General features: G+C 45.1%; 1 protein-coding gene across 7 annotated transcripts in view; it reads left to right on the plus strand.

Moving 5' to 3' along the window:
- Positions 1-19,233, plus strand: part of BMP2 (bone morphogenetic protein 2) — an 86,724-nt gene extending 67,491 nt beyond the window's left edge. For 3 of the 7 annotated variants that reach the window (XR_011738069.1, XR_011738068.1, XR_011738063.1), the window contains 2 exons: positions 7,323-7,524; positions 8,357-11,527. The gene's annotated coding sequence lies outside the window, so the exon portion shown is untranslated. Of the gene's footprint in view, positions 1-1,941; positions 2,028-7,322; positions 7,525-8,356; positions 11,528-18,763 lie in introns of those variants that run through there. The other 4 variants (XR_011738065.1, XR_011738064.1, XR_011738066.1 and 1 more) reach the window with 4 other exon arrangements.
- Positions 19,234-20,340: the final 1,107 nt, after the last annotated feature.

Consider the following 20,340-nt stretch of genomic DNA (forward strand, 5'->3'; position numbering starts at 1 on the left):
GAACCACTCACATTTTCTGATTGCATAATTTGCCTAGAGGATGGATACATAATTACACTATAATTAAGTATAATAAGCAGAGAAAATGATTTGAGAAGGAAAAATTATCACAGCCTCAACCACATCAGCCAGAAGCTCTCTTCTAATTAAGTTATTTTATTAAACAAAATGTTTTAAGGTGGGTCCCCTTTGAAAATGTACATTATAGCCCGTGTAATGTAATTTAGTTTATAAGTAAAACACGTCTTTGTGTACGGACAAATCATATCTGATAGGACTCATGAAATACGCAGCTACTGGGTCCTGTCCAGCCAGGTCCTTAGGCCCTCCTACCCCTGGTCCAAGGAGCAGACCCTGAGTGCTGCTCTGGGAAATCACAGCAGCTTTTTATTTGCAATCACTGACGGACTCTTTTAATGTTACCTGGGGTAACCTGGGCTCAGGTTAGCCCAAAAAGCTCATGCTATTTGGGGTTGAGGGAGTCTTAAAACACGATTCCCTCCCAAAAGCTTTACCCTCACTAATTCTTCTCTGTGTCTGGCAAGATGGGAAGATGGAGTTGTCTTTTCTGTTACTGTGGCTGAAGAAACCCAAAACACCGGCTCACAAACTGCAGGACTCAGGAAGACCACATAATCTGGCGCTTCACATGGCAAAGGACAATCAGACACCCTTCAGTTCTGTTGTATTAGAACTACAGCTCAATATTTTTTAAACATCAGGGACCACAGGACCTATTACAGAAGCCTTGGAGCATTATTCTGAAATTAGCTACTACTCTTCCCCCTCCCTGCAAAAATGTTCAGTTTTAAGTTTCATCTGTAAGATTTCTCTGTACATCTGCCTCATTTCCACATTTTGCTTCCTCTTGTAAGTACTTAGAGATTGTGACCAAGCCACCCCTTAGCCTCTCTTCTGTGAGCTCATTAGATCACACTGCCTGATACAAATCTCTGCTGGTTTCCTGACTCTTCAAGGCTCGTACAGCCTTGTGATGTTCTTTGGGAAGGTCTCTGTATGTCAGTAACCTGTTGTCTTAACTATTTACTGTCTTCCTCAGTTCCCAACTCACCTGTAAGCTTTATTTGCAAAGACTTAGTTTCTTTTTCAGGTCATTGTGAAAAATAGCATAAGCTCAGTAACACATCCATTTGGTACCTCCTAGGGATGAGGTCTAAGAACGGACTTACATCTGAGGTAGGAGAAAACAGCCCTGGCCAAGGAAAATCTGGGAAAGAAGAAACTGTGTCCTAAAATACCACAGCAGCACAAGGTCCTTGAATTCACAGCATTGAACATTATGTTGTGAGAACATCCCCAAATGCACAATGGAGATGTATTTCTCTAGCTCTGTCTACTGCATGCACAGGTTATTGGGTAATGGAGAGAGCAGGGTGGTGGTCAAGAGGAATCTTCTCTTATTTAGAGTTTTCCTCTCTCAAATATTTGCAAACCTTGCAACCACAAAATGTTTTGGGTTATTGATGGGTTTATTGATGTGTGTGGTTACTGCTTGCAGGGTGCCCCAGGCAGGACACTTAAGTTGCCATGGGTCTGTGTACTCCTGATGACTACTCCAGTTTCTCTCCTAATCCCACACATTTTCAGTTGTATAGTGACCTGATTTCAACCAGCAACTTCCATGAGAAACCACGTGGCAATCACAGACATTGTAAAGTCAAGCCAAAGAGTCATTTTCAAATGCTTGGCAAACGCTAGACCACAGAAACTCAACGTGTCGTAAGATTCCACTTGGTCCCATCATCATGGGTGGGAAAAAGGAGGAGGATTATCCGTAGACCTCAAAGTGTTTTATGAAGGGAGGCAAATGCTGCTATTCCCATTTATTGGATAGGGCAACAGCAAGTTCAGACTTGCACAAAGTCACCCAATTAATCAGCCAGAAAACTGCCACTGAAACCCATATTCTGGTCTAAACAGGTTCTCAGACTGCCCTCATCACTGTAATACACAAGTACCCTTCAGAAACACATCAGGAGAATTTGGGCATGTCTTCGCTGGCCGATGCAGACAGCTGCCTGCCAAAGCAGCCCCCTTCTCGGCCAACTGCACATGGGCCATCTCCAGATGGAAGCTGTGGAGCCATGTTAACACCGTCCTGAACCCAGAGGTATGAACCCCACCACCACTCATCTCTGTGGCTTCTGGGTGCAGCTTGCTCACGGGGCACAGACAAAGCAGATGCGAGACTGTCTCTGAGAGTACGTAGACCTTTCTTTATTCTAAATCCAGTTTCATCGCCTCTAGTGCCCCTCAGAGTAACTCCTCATGCTTTGGTTCTCACAGAGCCATGGAGACGGGTCACAAACCTGGTGGTTATCTGGTTATGCCCTCATGACTCCTTGGAGGAGATCTGGAAGACGACAATTTGAACAGGGATATTTGCATACACTGCCATAAAGAAATAAAACCTCCAAAATATAATTAATAAGTCAAGGGAAAAAAAAAGAGAGGGAAGGAAAGCATCTCTTTAAACTCAAGATCTACTTGTCATGAGCAAGAGTACTAAAAAATTAGCAACTTAATGACCTGAAGGAAGAGTAGCTGTCATTACAGGACATTATATTGGCCAGGCTTCTACACATCTCAACAATAATTCTCTCCAGACTTCCCTTCCAAGGCACGAGGAAACATCAGCGCACTTAGCCGCAGCTCCCTGGCACTTCCTCAGGAGAGGCAGGAGCTGACACAGCCATGGAAGGTTGGCCTTGGTAGCAGCTACGAAAGTCCCGTGTGACCCAGTAAGTCTGACACAAAGCTGAAGAAATGAGTCTTGCTCCAAGGAAGCTAAAAATTCCGAGGTGCCCTGAGCGTTTCTCCTGGACTACTCATGCTCCCAGATTTAGAAATCCTTTGAGAGTTGCTAAATTCATACGAATCACTCCTGGCTCTGGAAGTCCCCGCATCTTGAATGGTTAGAGGCAGGGAAAGCACAGTGTGGATGCATCCAGCTCTGCTCACTCCCATTTTGCTTTCCTCCCTGGGCATTTACGTCCCCCATCTGCCAGCAACAGGCTGCTGGGCTCTGCTCTGGAGCAGCACAGCTGCCCTGATGCTCTCACCTATTTCTGGATCCGCATCTCTGCTGGCAGGGATCCAGTGGCTTCACTACATCCCCCTTCGCCTGGGGAAACCAGGGCAGCATGTAGGCAGCAGCATTGCTCTGCAGTTTTGCATTTCTTGAACTTCTGCACAAAGTCCTGAACGGCAAACGTGTCCTTCATGCATATGCAGCGAGGGCACAGACGCCGCTCAGAAAAAAACCAACAAACCGGACCCGGTTAACTTGGCTACAATCATCCAGGAAGTTTGTGGCAGAGCTGCAAATAAAATCCAGACATTTTGCCTTTTGGGCCCGTGTCTTCACAACAACACTGTTCTTCCTTTGGGCATCTGGGCTTGTTGTCCTATCGGGAGGCGCTGCTCAGCGTGTCTGTTTAAAGGAAAAGTGTGCTGGGAAAGCCACACTTTAATTCTTTAGAGAAAATGACGCTACCTACGTAGGAAAACCACGTAGCTTTTTGCAATTATTGCCATGCATGTATCTCTCTCTCTCTCTTTGTGATCTTCACCACTTCCTCACCATATGTAAAAGGCCTGATCCTGCTGAAAATATTCATGGCTCCAGAAGTGCCACTCAGATATGTTGATTTACCTCCACAAAGGATGTGGCCTGATGCTTTTGGCGAGATTTTTCTGCAAGCAGCCAGTCCCATCTCGCTCTCCCTCACCCGAAAGCTGGGGGAAGATGTGCAACAATAACCTTGCTCGAATTCACCTGGCCCACCCAGGGAATAGCTATTTCTGGATGAACATGGAAAACCCAAGCCTTGTCCCTCTCATCATGCACGTTGCTAAGCCTAATGTTTAATTTGAGAAACAAAAACAAACAAGAAGAAAAAGGAAAAAAAATAAAAAGAAAAAGAGGAAAAGAAAGAAAAGGAGAAAGAAGGAGAAGGAGAAAAAGAGAAGGAGAAGGAGAGAAAGAGAAGAGAAGAGAAGAGAAGAGAAGAGAAGAGAAGAGAAGAGAAGAGAAGAGAAGAGAAGAGAAGAGAAGAGAAGAGAAAAAGAAAGAGAAAGAAAGAGAAAGAGAATGAGAATGAGAAAGAGAGAATGAGAGAGAGAATGAGAAAGAGAGAAAGAGAAAGAGGAAGAGGAAGAGGAAGAAGGAAACAGGAAAAGGGAAAAAGGAAAAAGACCTCAACAACAACAAAAACCCCACCTGAAAATATCATTAAAGGAAGCAAAGGATTTGAACAGGGCTATATTTTTAAGCTAGTCTTTCTGGAAAACACTATGTTTAAAAACCGACCCTTTTACCAATGAGGTTTCTGAAGCTATAGAGCCATTCCCAAGCTTCCTGTGAGATAAGGCTTGTAATTTGGAACTGAGTAATGAAGTATAAATGCAACTGGCTTGGCATTAAGAAGCAATGTGTAATCATCTGGCAGCGTCATATTCCCCCCACTCCAGAGTGGTGTTGTGCTGGAAATTAAAGTTAAGAGCAACACCCTGACGAAGGTAGCTCATCCTCCGAGCCCGACAGAAGGATGGTGTCTCAGGGTACAAATCTCCCTGGAGCTTTGGAGAAAAATACTTATTTCCGAGCATTTATGGTCCCCTGTCTCCCAGATTTGCAGGCCTGTTGGTTTAAGATGCAAGTCTACAACATGAAGTGGTTGGAAGGACAGCTGCTGAGCTGTGGTGGGCAGAGGTGGACATTGCAACCTCCTCTTAACGGAAGCAACACAAACTTAAGACTATTTTAACAACATCTCATTCCTTCATATTCACTTGACATATTTCTATTAAAAGGGATGGCAAAAACAGAGAGAGAAACGCAGGAGTTTCCGTGGTGGTTTTATGCCAGGCGTAAATATCTGTGTAGGAGCCTTTCAGACCTCTTTGCAGTCCCAGAGCAATGACCAGATCTGGCCTAGGTTTTTAAATTTTCTTCCAATTTGTTGGCGTGAAATCTGACAGCCGGGCAGATGTGTCGGCCTTGATCTCTGGTGTGGATCTCCTGTTGCACTCTCCTCTGTTTTTCCAAGCCTCAATAGGGGAAAGTGAAATTACTGTCCAGAAGCATTAATCACAGCATCTCAGGTCTGTGAATTCTCAAGAGTTTTCCTCTTGCAGCACTGGAAGGCTTTGACCCATTTTCAAAAGTGGGTATAAAGCATATATACATAAGGAAAGCACACATACTTGGAGCATCTGCAAAAACATATGGTAGTTGCAGTTCCCACTAACCAGTTTCCTGGATTGAATGCATTTAAGTGCAGGCTTTGTGAGAACTAGTAGTTTTTGACTGCTGGGTTTCTGACTCTCATCCCTTAACCACAAGTTCTTCCTTGACTTTGGGACAGATACTATTTCCCTCTTCATTTGGCAAGTTATTGCACAGAGTCTTTCTGGATACTTATTCGTGTACTGTCTCTTTTTTTGTAGGTGGAACTACTCTCAGGCTCCCTTGACAACCCCTTTACCCAACTTCCCATTGCATACAGAGGTGCTGTGTTATCTCTGCTTAATCCCAAATGCTGAAAAGCAATTATTTCCAGTATCACTAATTACACTTAGAAGTCTTAGGATTTTGCTGGGCTGATAATCTACAGAGCTCATTGCAAATTTTTCCGTCTAAATCTTTTGTTAAATGAAAGACTCTGTTTTGCCAAAGGGTCCGTTTTCCTTAAATACACTTTTTTGAAGCAGAACATTTTAAGGTTTTGGCTGTTGTTTCTGACAACAATATCATTTTTCCTGTCTTATCAACATTCTCTGTGCAAACACAGCCACCCATCAGCATGTTTTCCATTTTAGCAACCGAACTTGAGTCCATCATGCTTCTGTTACTGCCACCAAAGCAACAAACCCTGAAGAATATATTTAAGCAGAGGCACGTAGATCTAGAGAGACCCTTCTGCATCTTACTGTGCCTATACCACTCCTGTTGTAAACCAGTTTAAACTCCTGGCAGTTCCCAGTTATGGAGATCCCAAAGTCTTTCTGCAATATCAGTTCCAGCATCTCTCTCTCTTTACAGATAGGGCATTCCTAAACTCTCAACTCCTCTGTTTTGCTGCAAATAAAGCCAACTAGATCTTGTCCTTCTCCATGCAAACAGACCCAGTGATCACTGTACCCTTTTACTGTGCCCCTTTCAGCTACTGTCTTCACATGCAAAGTCTCGGTCTTTTCTAGACTAAAAAAAAAATCCTTACAGGTCACATTTTTTGAAGTGTCTTATGTTGCTCTCCTCCAGACTTCCTCCCGTGTTTACATCTTTATTTGAAGTACGGAGTGCAGATCTGTGTTCTGGGCCTCTGCAGCACCAGAACGACCTCCATGCAAAAGGTGCTTTTAAAACCTCTTCTAATGACAAGTATCCTCCTGGCCACAGCATCACTGCCTAGACTTGTATTTGAGCTTCTCCTCTATCAGCTCCCCAGCATATGGCCAGTACCATGACCTGGTTCCTTATGTGTGTTTTAATTTTGCACTTCCTTTTTCATGTAAGACTATTTCTAAAGTTTATTCAGAACATTAAAAATCAATCCCCCTCCCGAAGCTGGGATCCCAGTCTATTCTGCTGTTTTCACCTACAATAAGAGCCTTGTCTGTTCCACCATCCAGACTGTTAACAGAGATTCAAACGAACCATGACCAGCACAGACTCACTCATGCCTAATCTTCAAGGATGTAATTCCAATCAATGGTTGAAAAACAGCAATTATTTCTGTCAGATAGATATCATTTCTGATACCAACAGCTGCCCAAAGGAGACCTGAAGCCAAGAGTGATACCAGTGAATAATAGGCAAATACCTACTCATCACCTGTACCGAGAAACAGGCTTGAGTACCAAGCCCTGAAACTATACTCTCTCCCTTTTTTTAATAAGAGGACAGCAGCAAAGCCGGATTATTCATAGCTCTGAAAGCAGGATGGGCACATCAGTATGCCCCTAAAGCCAAGATGATGAGCTAACCAACTCTGTATTGTTAGAAGAGTCCCCACCTACACTTTCACACAAAGGGCCGATTAGCTCACAGGTATGCAAACCTCTGGGAGGATGCCATCTTTCATCGCTACCAGAACATGTTTAATATATGCAAAGTTGCCAACAATTAAGCGTTTGCGTGTGTGTGTACACACACGCGCAGCCACTTGCTCGGGTCCCAGGAGCTACAGACCGTGTTGTGCTCCCCCACCATGTGCTCGGCTGTCCCCAGGCCCCGCAGGTACCACCTCTGCAGCCCAAGGGAAGTACATTTTAACATGTTTGTCCTGCCGTCACAGGCTGAGAGCATCTGCATGGGGAGCAAGGAGGAGTCTACAGTGCATGATGCATTTCCACCACTCTTGCGATGTCCTGGTGCAAGACAGCACTCCACCGTGCAAGTCACCGATGGAACTACTGAGTCTGGGTGTCTGCACTAAAACGTGCTCTTCCCACGTGCCGGTGTGCTCCATATAGGAAGGTCAAATAAGGAGCAGGACTGTAAGTGCACACAGCAGCGTGTCACCGCTGAGGCTGCTCAATGGGATTCCCATTCCAAACCAGGGGCGATGATGTGAAGTGGTGGCCAGACGTCTGGAGGTGCTTAGCATCTCCTCCCCACCGCCACCACGTGGGATGCGCGTGGGCACAGCGCTTTTCTCAATAAACACTGGTTTTACATTGCTTCCAGTGTTACCTCTAGGAAAATGGTTGCATGGCCCCAAAGGGAAACAAATGGGATGGGAGGAACAGGGCAGAAAAGTCCTTTGAAGCAACACATTCCCCTCTTCTCCCAGTGGCGAAGCTGGGCTGTTGAGAGGAATATATGCATGCAGCCCATTGTGAGCCACCAGCAACGTATTTGTCCCCTTTCAATATCCATTAGCAGTTCTCAAAGTGCAGCAAGCTAAAATAATCTCCCTATGTCACAGATTTATATCAGAAAGAAACAAAGGATAATTGGAGGAAGAAACCCTACTATGGGAAAGAAGAAAGGCAGCAATACATTTGCTATCTTCCAATGGTGTACCTTATCTCATGTGCGTAGTAATGTCTCCTCACTGTCCTTTTCTGCACCGTTCTTCCATGCTCCTTGCTGAAGACTTGCAGGATGTCAGGAATGCTCGCTGCTCCCTCTTAGTTTAACAGTTATCTAGAAAAGAAGGGGACCAAAAAAGTCATACATTGAAATGAGCTTTTGACAAATATAGAACAATGTATGTTTCTCAGTATGTTTTCTGACTACAGTGTGTAAACAGTAGAAGACACAGGAGCACATCACAAGAATGTATGCTTGCAAATACAAGAGTTTTCTTTTCTCTTGTTTATACAGGAAGCATCAGACATTGCAATATAGAGGATTTTTCCATCTGAACCATGCGTCTTCTAAGAAGTGAGGATGCTGAGGGTGTGCCACCTGCATCTTCTCTTCCCATGGACATATGTGATGAGAGCTGGTTCACCTTGTGCAAATCAAACTCCTAAGGAACTGAGTGTAAATTCACGCCCTACAGCTTGTGGGAAGAAATTATCCCAGAATAACTTTGGTCTATTGCTGACAAAAGGTAACTGGCTAAATCTCAAATGGTTCCATCCCTGTAGAGCTTCGCTGGCTTCAGAGGGGCAGTCCTGGTGATACCAGTTGGGCTCCAGCACAGCCCTTTCACCCAGCGGGAGCTCCCAGCCCAGCCCTGACCGCTCCATCGCTGGCTGAAGTGAATCAAAGAGGGAGTTTTGGGAGCCACACAGCTCCCCTTGCTTCCCCTGGCCACTGCTTTTACTTAATGCAGAGCGTTTTTACTTCATAGAAGCCTTTGCACTAAATGACTTTGTCCTAATCGCTGCACTACCTCGGTTATCGCCCGCACAAACATTCCCTTCTGATCAATGTACCAGCTGGGCCAGAAATCACACAATTGATGTTTTGGTTTCCACTGTCTTATCTAAATCCAGTTACTGCTCAAAATGAGACTAAGTCAACAGACTTAATTGAATGAAAAGGCTGTGAGACAAGCTGGAGATTTGTGGCTGTGTATGTCCGTGCAGGAGTTAATCACTAAGCAAACACTTTGCAACAAACAGAGCTGGGCTGAGCAGGATCAGTTTTTCGGTGGCCTGGAAGCTCCCGACACGCTGGGGTTGCAGGAGGTATTGTTGGGGCTGGCAGGAGGATTTAACCAGCATTGCAAACAATGTACCACCGTGGAGAAAAGCTGGGGATGCACAATGGAGCAGGCCGTGAACAAACACTTCTGCTTGCTGCCTAGATCGGGAGATAGCAGAGACCCTGTAGTAGTGGCCAAAAATAATTGCTCCCCTGTAATTGTTGCTGTCTGGATATGCGAAACATCCCTGCTGGCACCCAACAGCTTGATGTCCCCAGCTCATTGCTGTGGAGGCAGCTACCAGACTCTGGTCACTCTCACAGACATCACAGGTTTTTCCCAGTTGTACAACCATGACATTCCTCCCAGCTCTGCAGTTCGAGAGAGAAAGATCTATATGGAAAATGTGGGAATGGCCACGCTGGGTCAAGACCACTGCTCCACCTCACCTCTCTTCTTGTCTTCAAGTCTGCCATGAGCAGACTTGTAGGAAAGACCATTAAAACCTGTGTGGAGTCATAGCCAGGACCTAATTCCTGCTGTGACAGTGCTGCACAAAGCTTCTCCAGAGCTGCAGGAATAAAAGGACAAAGCCCTTCTCTGCAGCTCTAGCGTGCCCTGGCAACATCTGCACCTCTCCTTTTTCTATCACCTGCTCAGTTCAGAGGCACCATCTTGGTACCTGGTGAGGCTGCAGTGGAAATGCTCAGGCTCATGCCAGTGGGTCATCTCAGCCTTTGCAAATAAAATAATCATTAAATATCACCTAGTACGAGATGACTCATGTACTTTCCCAGTTTGTAGGACTCCATCAGGTGATGGAGAACCTGAATCAGGTTCTAGGCAACGACAGCCTTACACAGACTAAAGGTGGCTTTGCCATGAGCAGTGTAAAGACAGAGACTTGCTGCTTTAGCTGCGGGTTTGAACGTGATTTTGGCAGGAAAAACTCATCCCATGCTACAGAGACGCACCATGCCTTCCACGGGCCACCCGCTTGTCACCACACGCTAGCTTGGGGCCAGGACATCTGGCTGTAAAAATGCAGCTGTGGTGGCGGAGGGTACGGAGCCCAGCTAGATCCTTCCTTCCTAAGGAATGCCACAGATGCCACTGTTAATTTGCAACCCATTTGACAGCTCTTGCCCTTTGGCTCACTGTACAAGCAGACAGGACAACTTTTCTAGCAAAGCCAGGCAAGAAAGACGATGAGCTTTGTGATCAAGGTGCTGCACGGCCAGAGCGCGACACAACGTCAAAAGAAACTGCTGCTGGATGCCCAGGCTTCAGGATACAACAATAACACACAAAGCTATATTTCATTCCTTTAACAAGTGCTGAATACGCAGAGGCTCCTTTCCCAGCTTCTGTCTCCGTCTTGGAAGCCGGGGAAGAGCTGTGTGTGTAATTATTTTCAGATGCCATTCACTTTATTGATTATCTGAGCAGGATGCACAAATAATGGCAGCTAATGCCAGGAGCAGAGATCGAATGAAGCTCGCTCTCTTTTGGGAAAAGCTGGAATAAAACCGCCATATGAATGGGTCATTGAAAACAGGCTGGAATATATTCCCTATAGTCATTCTGAAAGTTCAAGGGCAGGGGAAAAAGAGGAAAAAAAGGCAAAAAAAAAAAAAAGAAGTTGTCTCTGTACTCACTTCTAATATCTGAAAGTGCTTTAAAAAACACACATGCACTTTTTTTTTTCATACAATCATGGAAAAACACACTAAGCTTTTGACTCAATGGTTTTGTTTTTCCAGTGAGTCCCTTCCAGGTTCCACGCGCCATCTCAGAGTCACGTCTGCTGGGTGAGCTCGGAGCTGACAACCTTTCGAAGCGCTTTCTCTCTCTCTCTCTCTGTGATTTTGCCACATCGAATTTCAAGTATTGGCTTGCTGGAAGTGGAGAGGGAGCAGGGAGGGAAGCGGCGTGAGCTTTGCCAACACACCTGCACAAGCTTTGGGCTCTCCTGGACACTCTGTGCGCTAATGATGTATAACCTGTAGAGCCTGGCAACGCGCTCGCTGAAGACTATAACAGACAGGCTGTGCGTGCCTCTGATTTCTGATTTCTTAAAACAAGTCATAAACTGGCCCCCATCCCCCAACCCTGTGCTGTAGGTAAATGCTTAGGATGGAAACTGAGATGTGTTCGGGTGGGCAGAGCTTCTACCAAGGTAAGGAACAAATGACAATTTAATTATGGTATTTTAGGTCCATGTAATTCCTCTTCTAAAGCAAAAGGGAGGAAAAATGCTAAAAGAAAGACAGAGTTCATTTCAGTTCCAATGTTCTTCTAATTTTTCTTTCGACTATTAGAGATGCAGCTGGATCCTATTTCTAATCCACTTTCAAATTCGCTTGAATTAAAATCCCAGATCACTGCTGTGTTTTCAAGTTGAAATGTGCATAGTAGCCAAGGTTTATATTGCAATTTCTGGAGTTATGGAATGATGAGCTCCATTAGAGGAAAGTGTTGTATGCCTGAGTTTTGGGGGAAGAAAGAGGAAAAAAAAGGTTGGCATCAGTGTTATTTGGAATTTGAGCTCACTTGTAGAATAAACAGCCCTGAAGTTAATGCACTGGGCTGCATCTTACATCTGGTTCCACCCACTGGAACTGGTGGGTATGGAAGAGCAAAGGCTGCCATAGTGGAGAGGTAGGAATGGGAAGTGCTGTTTGATTATAAAGCCTGGATATTTTTGAACTTTCCTCTAAAATGTTGAAGTTCCCCCGTTAGTTTGGGACTTAGTTTAATAAGAAATTCAATTGATGATTAAAACAGCACAGTAAGACTGCCCTTGCCTTGAAATACCTGTGCTTTCTCTATTGCTACCTGAATCCCAGTCTAAAAGCTGACGTTTCTCCTCTGGTATCCTGTTTACGTCTAAATCCAATAGTATAGTCTTGTTAGACTTTGCCACTTGGAAAACACCATAACTCACGCGAAGTTTTGAATCCCAATATTCTCTGGGCTTTTGTATCTGCCATGACAATTCCCAGCCCCTGCCAGGTGAAGCCAGCCAGTATTTATGGAAAATGAACAGACTAATCATTTCCCGTAGTGAGACACGGTTATGATATAATTGCAGCAGTTTATGTTGACATCCAAGTGGACAGATATGAGCCAAAAATTGGAATAACGGCTCCACCCATCTACCACCCAAGTGTAAACAAGCCAGCATGGTTAAAAAGAGGACAAGAAGACGGGGCTCAGGCGTTTTCCTTCAGCTGTGTTATGGTACAATTGCCAAGTTACCACACGACCACTTTATCCAGCTGTAAACCAACCCTTATCTCACACAAAAAGCTCAGTGGCTTTTTTCAGTATCAGCTTCTTTTTAAACAGGGTTAGAAGTGTATTATTGTCAGTGAGAGCGAGAGATGAGATTTTGGAGGTGGAATGTTGTAGGGTCATGACTTAAACCTGGTAAGTACCTAAAATCCAGCTCAGCCTGAGCTGAGATTGGCACTGTTATGGTGTGTATGCATTACTGCCAGCGTGGACAAGGGAGCACCGGCAAAGGGGAATAAATTCTATAGGAATACAGCTGGAGGTGAATGAGACTGACGGCTTTTTACAGAAGATTGGGGAGTGGCTCCTTTGCCGATGGATGATTGAAAATCCAGAGGTGGATTATGAGGAGCTTGATGTGATGTCAAAGGAAACTGGGGTAGGTCTTTAATTGAGATAAACAGATGTAATGGCCCTGATGCTGAGCAAAATCTGCTACTTTATAATAGTTTTGTGAACTATTAGCACTTTTCAGAGGAGAATTTCTCACAGGAGAATGAGATTTTTCTTTCAGTAAAACCAAAGTCAGTCCCACTCTCCTGTGTGGATTTCCCTTATTGACAGAAAGAACTAAGCTATCTGCGTTTTGGGCAGGGGTGATCCTGAGAAGAGCCTTAAAATTACCCTTATAGCTTACTTCTTCGCCTCTCTCACAGTTGGCCTAAATTAGACTAAACTAAACTATTCCCCAAATGACCTTTCCAATAAATTCACGACCGGAATGAAATGGTACCTGCCGTTCGCTGACGCACCTTTCTGTGCAGCGGTCAACCTACGCCTGGTAGTGTCACCAGGAGAAAATGGGTGCTGCTCAGCTTCGAGTTCTCACTCCTAAACATGAGACCGGCTTGGCCCGAGCATGGTATGTGCCTGTGTCTCTGGATATCACCCACCTCCTCAACGGGCTGGTTAAACAGCAGCTCTCGGGGAGGCTGGGGTAGTTTATACTAGCGGAGGATCTGGCCTGCAAACTCTCGCATCTGTGGCGTGGGGACAAACCAAGGCCAATGCTCCAAAGCATGGTGGGCTCCCAGTCTCCTAAGCTGTGTGAAATCCCATTTCCCTTCTACTTGTGCTAAATGTAAAAACAGAAACAAAGGCACACACCTAAATAAACAGAAAAGCACAGGCAGCAGAAGGGGAGGGAGGCCCTAGTACAGTTCACATGCCAGCTAGTACAGAGGGATGTTTTCTATTTGCGGTCCTTCGTGTGAGACCTCGCCGTATCATGTGGACGAGAATGTGAGTGGGAGACTTGTTGGACAACGTTGGTTTTACAAATGTCTCACGATTGCAGAAACACCTGCTTTACATTACTTTTCTTGCTGGTCCACAACAAAATTCCTCTCTGGTCAACAGTTATCAGCAGGCCTCATGTTTTCCCTCTCTGTGGACGGTTCTAAACCCTGGGCCACCAGATCACACGAACTTCCTTGAGTAGGATGGGGAATACAGAAGGGCACTTCTGCACAGAATCACGCCAAAATGTTGGCTACAGGGCCAAAACCACACGAGACCTGTCCCATCAGGTGGGGGACGGGGGGCAGAAGGGTTATCCAGGCCAAGTGGATGGATCTGTGAGACCCATCTGTTTTCACCATGAAAACCTCACAGCCCACACCTATGCAACACACACCACTCCAGCCACCACAAGTTATTACTCTTGGTCTCTGCCGCTTCCTGTGAAGCTGTAATGGGTCTGAAACAGTCTCCAATGAAACCAAAGGGAGCCTTTCCATTAACTCAATGGGCTCTGGATCAGGCCCAACATCTGTTTGGCCCTCTCTGTATGCAGCGCAGCCAATTTATTCTTTATCCGTTCCTGGGCCTCCCTCTCCAATAGTATCCATATTTTTCCTACTTATGGTTGTTATTAGCCGTGCTAAGCACCACCCTCAGAAAAAGACCATCCCTACCCCCATGGCAGCCAAGCCCCCGGCACAGCATGGCTACGGGTGTTGCTTCAACCCCTTATGATTCCAGCAAGGTAACGGTCTCTTCTTCCTCCTTGTTCATGTTCCCAGGCCATCCCTTCAAGCTGTCAAGCTTTTCCTGCTCTTCTTTTCCCACCAAGGATAGGGCTGGTTGTGCCATCTGTCAGATTGTAAACCTGATTAAGAACCAACACAAAAACCAAACAGAAAGCTGCAAGAGCCTGTAAGACACCTGAAGAGCACTGTCGGAGGAGGAACAGGCTTTCTGAACAGACATTTCCCACCTTGGTTGATTACAACCCAGGCAATGACTTACCTGGCGATCCAGAGTAGAGGGAGAGCAGCCAAAAGGCAGCTCCATACCCTGTTTCCCTGAAAATAAGACAGAGTCTTACATTAATTTTTGCTCCAAAAGATGCTTACTATTTTACGTGTACAGCTGCCTAGACACTATTTAAATTGACTTTTTAAAAGAACTATAGCTAGGGCTTATTTTTGGAGCAGGGCTTATATTTCAAGCATCCTCAAAAATCCTGAAAAATCATGCTAGGGCTTATTTTCAGGGTAGGTCTTATTTTTGAGGAAACAAGGTAGTCTTACACTGGGATCCAGAGCTAGAGAAGAGACCTGCAATAATTCTCCAAACTATCTGCATAAGACCATCCCCATATGCCCTCAGGTGTGAATACATACATTGTGCCAGTTCACGGCCCTTCAGTTCCTAACTACTTTCACTAAATTCATGATTCACTTTGTGCAGACTATAATGGGACCAAGCACAGGTCTTCTCTAGGTCCCATGCCAACAGCAGTAGCGCTGGCCCATGAGACACCATCCCTTCAATGAGCAGCACACAACAATAATTTGTTTATAACTTTGCTCAGCCCTTGGATTCCAGGGTTCTTCTTTCACCCATCTCACGTGGATACCCATGCCATGTAGTGCAAGTCATTGCTAGGAAGAGCAATAGCCTGCACTGAGAAGCCAAGCAGCTTCTTACAGCAGAAAAACAGGTCTGAAGTGTTAAATCTATGCATTCTTCCAGATACAGAGTTGCAGATTGATTTTGCCATTGCGTAAGTGAGAATCCTCTACAAAAATACCCCCACAACATACCCCCAAATCACAGAGGTTTGAAAATGCGAGCGTGACGCCTGAGGCCAGATGTGCGGACTGGCAGGCTGCTGGCACTGTGCATCGGCACATCTGCATGTCAGGTAGTTACTCATCCCTGCATACTTCCCTGATAAAATCTGGATTGCCTAAAGCTGGTATTTTCACTCCAGTTTCCTTATCAAGGTATTTACCACCTCCTGTCTGTGCCTTGCAGATGGAGGGTGTTAAATGCTCCCTCGCTCTCTCTGCGGTACAGGGAGCTCAAGCATGTCAGAGCTGCCGCACAGGACGGGATTTCTAAACCCACCAGAGGACGTAGTGGGTGGCTGCTGGCCTGGGCTTGATAGGATCTCACCCTGTTTGTACCTGGGATGTTGCTCTTTTGATCCTCAGGCTGGCTTTCTGCAGCTGCCGGGCTCCTTCCTGCGTTTCAAGGCGTTTCTTGTGGTGTTTTCTGGTAGTCCCTGATGGCGTTTTAAAAGCTGTTGTCTTCTGTGGAGGGTTCTGTCCTTGTGTGGCTGTTGTAGAGAAAAATAGCTCAGGATGAAGTTATCTCTGGAATGCCAGAACTGTATATAGCACCCCGATATATATGCATAACATCTTTTTCCTCTCTAAAATAAAAAGCAGCTGTCTCGCTAAATAACGCTATTGCAATAGACTTGTAATCATGAGTGCAACCTGCCCTTGGAAACTTGGAGCAGTCCCTTTCCAAGAGCACCCCACATCTCCTTCCCACCCACTGCTGATACCAATCATCTATTTTAGCCAGTGGCTCTCACACCCTCCTATGCCCCCGAGGGACAACATCACTCTGAACCCCACACAGGGTGTCCTCGCTGTTCCCCTCCAAGCTTCAGAAAAGGGGAAAAAGAGGCACAGGTTCTGAAACAGAATATCTTAAAAATTAATAATTTCCTTGAGGAAAAATATTATTCTATTACCCACTTAGGGAAACATAAGCAGCAGCTCTGTTTCAGTTTGATTTCATAAACATGCTAAATATTTCATCAGTTTAAGAAAAACGTTGGTGGAGATTGACCAGCTGGGTCCACATTGCATTGGGAGAGAATGTAGTTTATTTTGGGATGCTGATTCTACAAACAACACTGTCCTCAACCACTCACTCCCATGAGCATTACACTGCAGGAACATAGCTTAGTGTCAGTCGGACTGAAAAGGACGCCTTTTGGCTAAGTTCAAACAGAATGAAATGAAATGCAATTTGATTTCAGAAGTACCACCAAGTTCTTTTAGTTCAGAAAAATAACGATATAGAGTTTTTCAAACTTCGTATAAAAATATTTTCTTCTGACATTTCTGCATCATTTTTTATTGCTGTTTGGGATGTAGACAAGTCAGAACTATCACATGGAGTAGGTTTTCAAATTACTTGAAATTTCTGTCTTGACACAGGCTGGCTGAAGGAGTGACCTCCCCAGCAACTACCCATATGCCACCAGCTTGAGTAAACTGGTTTAAATCCCACCACTACGTGCCCCCATCCATGCAGTGCTCTCAGGATGCTGGACAACACTTAGTGAAAGCCAGGAAAAAGATCTCTGGTTTAGTGTTTAACCCCTCTGTGGTCTTTCTGCTGAAAAGATGTTAAACTTAGGTCTAAGGTTGTTGTCAAACTTGGCAATGTCCATCCTGGCAAGAGCAACCTGAACCCCACCAGTCGTCCATCAGTGGTGAAGAAGGATCAGGTCCGTGGGGCTGGTTTTTCCTGTCCCTTTGGTTCTTGGACAAGCCAGCACTGAATCAGAGACATGATTGCATATCTGAGATGGCGTTAATTAGGTGCCAATTGCAATGAAGCTATGATGACATGGGCTTCAACGGGAGCTGGCTGTCTGGGATCGTATCCTGCAATCCAAGCTATGACCTGCTTTGCACCACTCCTTCTGCTGGTGTTAAGACTAGCTAAGCTAAAACCAGCTTGAGACCTGCCTCCTCTTGCTAGGGTTTCTCCTCGGACTCTCTTAGGGGCTGCGATTTTTTGGGGGTGTTGTGCACCTGCCGCAGCCCCTGCCTCCATGCCTGGGTGCTGAGCACCCAGAGCTGCAGCCCTGAGAGGCCTCCAGCGAGAAGCACAGGGAAGCAGATGCTTCGTGAAGTACCGATCTGCAGTTTTGTCCCGTCCTGCATCCTCCAAAGACAGGGCACGAGAATAAAACCTAAGGAGCCGCGTAGTGTGAGAGAGTGACTCAAAAATTACTCCTGTAGTGAAGAAACCACATAATATATTCAAGATGTCAGAGGTTAGCCATGGTGCATGTGAATCATGCTGCAAATACCTCACCTTTAACTTCACCGTCGTAATTAGATTACTAAGTTTTTATTACGGTTTTAAATTCTGCCTTTATAGGTTGCTGCCCAGCTGTGCACTTAAATCTGGTTTTATCACACTTTCTGAGCTCATCACATTTAATTCTGCCCCTACAATGCTAGATTAACTTTCAGGGTCGCTGAAGTCAGAAGTCACTCACCCTTGCCCTACTAATGGGTTCACACCATCCCCGCATGGCCCTGAAAAGTGATGTGTACAGTAAACTGTATTTATTGGTGTGGCAGAGGGGAAAGGGGCATGGGGTTGTTTATTTACTCCACCGCTGTGCTCAGCAATCAGGATATTTGCACAGATTACTGCATCCATGTTGTTTACCTCCAGCCTGTTGCAGTGAAATCTTCTCAGCGGCACTGAATGCTAAAAAGGAGAATATTTAGGGTGGCTGATTAACGAGGTCTATAGGCTGTGTCATCTGAGGAACTGATCCATTGTCTCCATTCAGAAATCCAGAAATCACACCCTGCTGTCACACTCACTCCTGCCAGAAAACCCGGGCCTGGTATTTTATGGATCCTGTCTCTGATATTTGAGGCAGTTCCAGAAGAATGAAAAAACATTATTCTTTTTTTTCTAAGGGTGACTTCTTTGCTGCTCCCTATCATCAAGAAAGCTTGGCAAGGCACAAATGAAACTCTTCATCTAAACAACGTTCCTCCCCAGTTTTCACCTCAATCTGTTTTTCTTCTTTGATCAGCAAAGATTAGATGGGCTTGTGTTAGATACCACACAAACAAGGTGATTCATTGTCCTGAAAAAATCACCATGTAAATGGGCAAATAAAGGGGAAATCTTCTTATTTCTATTAAAAAAAAAAAAAATGGAGAAATGAGATACTGAACATCCACATGATTTACATGAAGTCACAGGCGAAGTCTGAAAGGGATCTGGGGAATAAAACCAGCTCAGTGGAAAGGTAATTTCTCTCTTTCTTGCAGGAGAATACATTGAACAGAATTAGAAGTGACCTGGGCCAGAGATGGACAGCAGGGACTTTAGTGCAAAACGGAGGGCAAAATTCATCACCGAGTAATGCTGTGACAATTTTTGACCTTTACCATCCAATGACTAGACACAACATTTTTGGAACTGAGGTTAATAATCTTCAGCAATACACAACCTTCTCCCAAGGAATGCGTGGTGATTAGGGCAAAGAATTTCACATGGTCACAAAATATCTATCTCAGAGTCCTGGGCTTATAAAATACTCTATTTCCTCCATTAATTGTGTCCACGTGGAGCTGTAACTAAGTAGCTGAAACAAATAAAACCAAAGTAATATTGTTTCCTTTTAAAATATTTCACTTAATTTGTGGAAGAGGTTTGGGCTCATTAAAAATAGACCATCTCCCATGAGGGCTTTTTTTTTTTTGTTCCTTTTCTTCTCCAAGTCTCTGAAGCAGCACTCGGTGACGTGTGGAGCAGCTCGTTCCTCCTCGGCACGGCCCCGGCTGCAGCCGCTCGCGTTTGACTCAGCAGCTCCCGCCGCGTTTGGCTGAGCAGAGCGAGGCCTCGGTGTCCTCCCGTGCGTCATCGCTCCGAGATGAACAGGCCGTGTCGCTGACTAAAATTTCCTCTTTCCATCTCCAGCTCGTTAGGAAACTCCACTCTCCTTTCTCCCATGGAAAGACTTGGCTATCACGATCCTAGATCTCAGCTAGAGCCTACATACTTGAGACTATTGTGTAGACATATGTCTTCTTCTGGTAGATCTTAGTCTGTTCCCTAATATCCCAAAGCAAGCTATGAATCAGTTAGAGGTGGCATCAGAAACCTCTGCATCATCACCAGACGGAGACAATTCCTTTCCCCGAGCCAATGTCAATCACAAAGCACACAAGACAAAGGTCAAGAGTGACCTGGAGCAAGGGTGTTAGGCTGCAAGAACAACCTCCAGAAGAGATGAGAAGGTTCTATAGCTTCCTTTCCTGTTTAACATAATTTATTCGCCTTCATCAGGATAACTTTTCCAAGTCCATTCCTCCAAGAGAAAGATATCTGCAAACACAACTCTAATTAAAAACAGGAGAAGATCCAGTGATAGGATGAGAGGGAAATGGCTTCAAGTTGCACCAGGGGAGGTTTAGATTGGATATTAGGAAAAATTTCTTCACAAAAAGGGTTGTGAAGCATTGGAACAGGCTGCCCAGGGAAGTGGTTGAGTCACCATCCCTGGAGGGGTTTAAAAGACATGTAGATGAGGTTCTTAGGGACATGGTTTAGTGCCAGAGTTAGGTTATGGTTGGATTCAATGATCTTGAGGGTCTTTTCCAACAAAAATGATTCTATGATTCCACACAGACCCTTGCAAACTCTCCCGTTGCTGGTGTGCTCTGACCTGGAAAGTACTTGTGCTACAGTGTGACTGGGGCAATGCCAAGGTGGACGATGGAAGGATCTGACCAAAGAGGGCCAAATGTGCAAGTATTTGTAGAAGTTACAGGAAATGTAGGGCAGGATTTAAGACCACGATCTCTGTGCTACCATGTTTCACAAGGTAGTAATGTCCCAATGG

This window comes from Patagioenas fasciata, chromosome 3, assembly GCF_037038585.1.
Source record: "Patagioenas fasciata isolate bPatFas1 chromosome 3, bPatFas1.hap1, whole genome shotgun sequence".
In the NCBI taxonomy this organism is placed as follows: Eukaryota; Metazoa; Chordata; class Aves; order Columbiformes; family Columbidae; genus Patagioenas; species Patagioenas fasciata.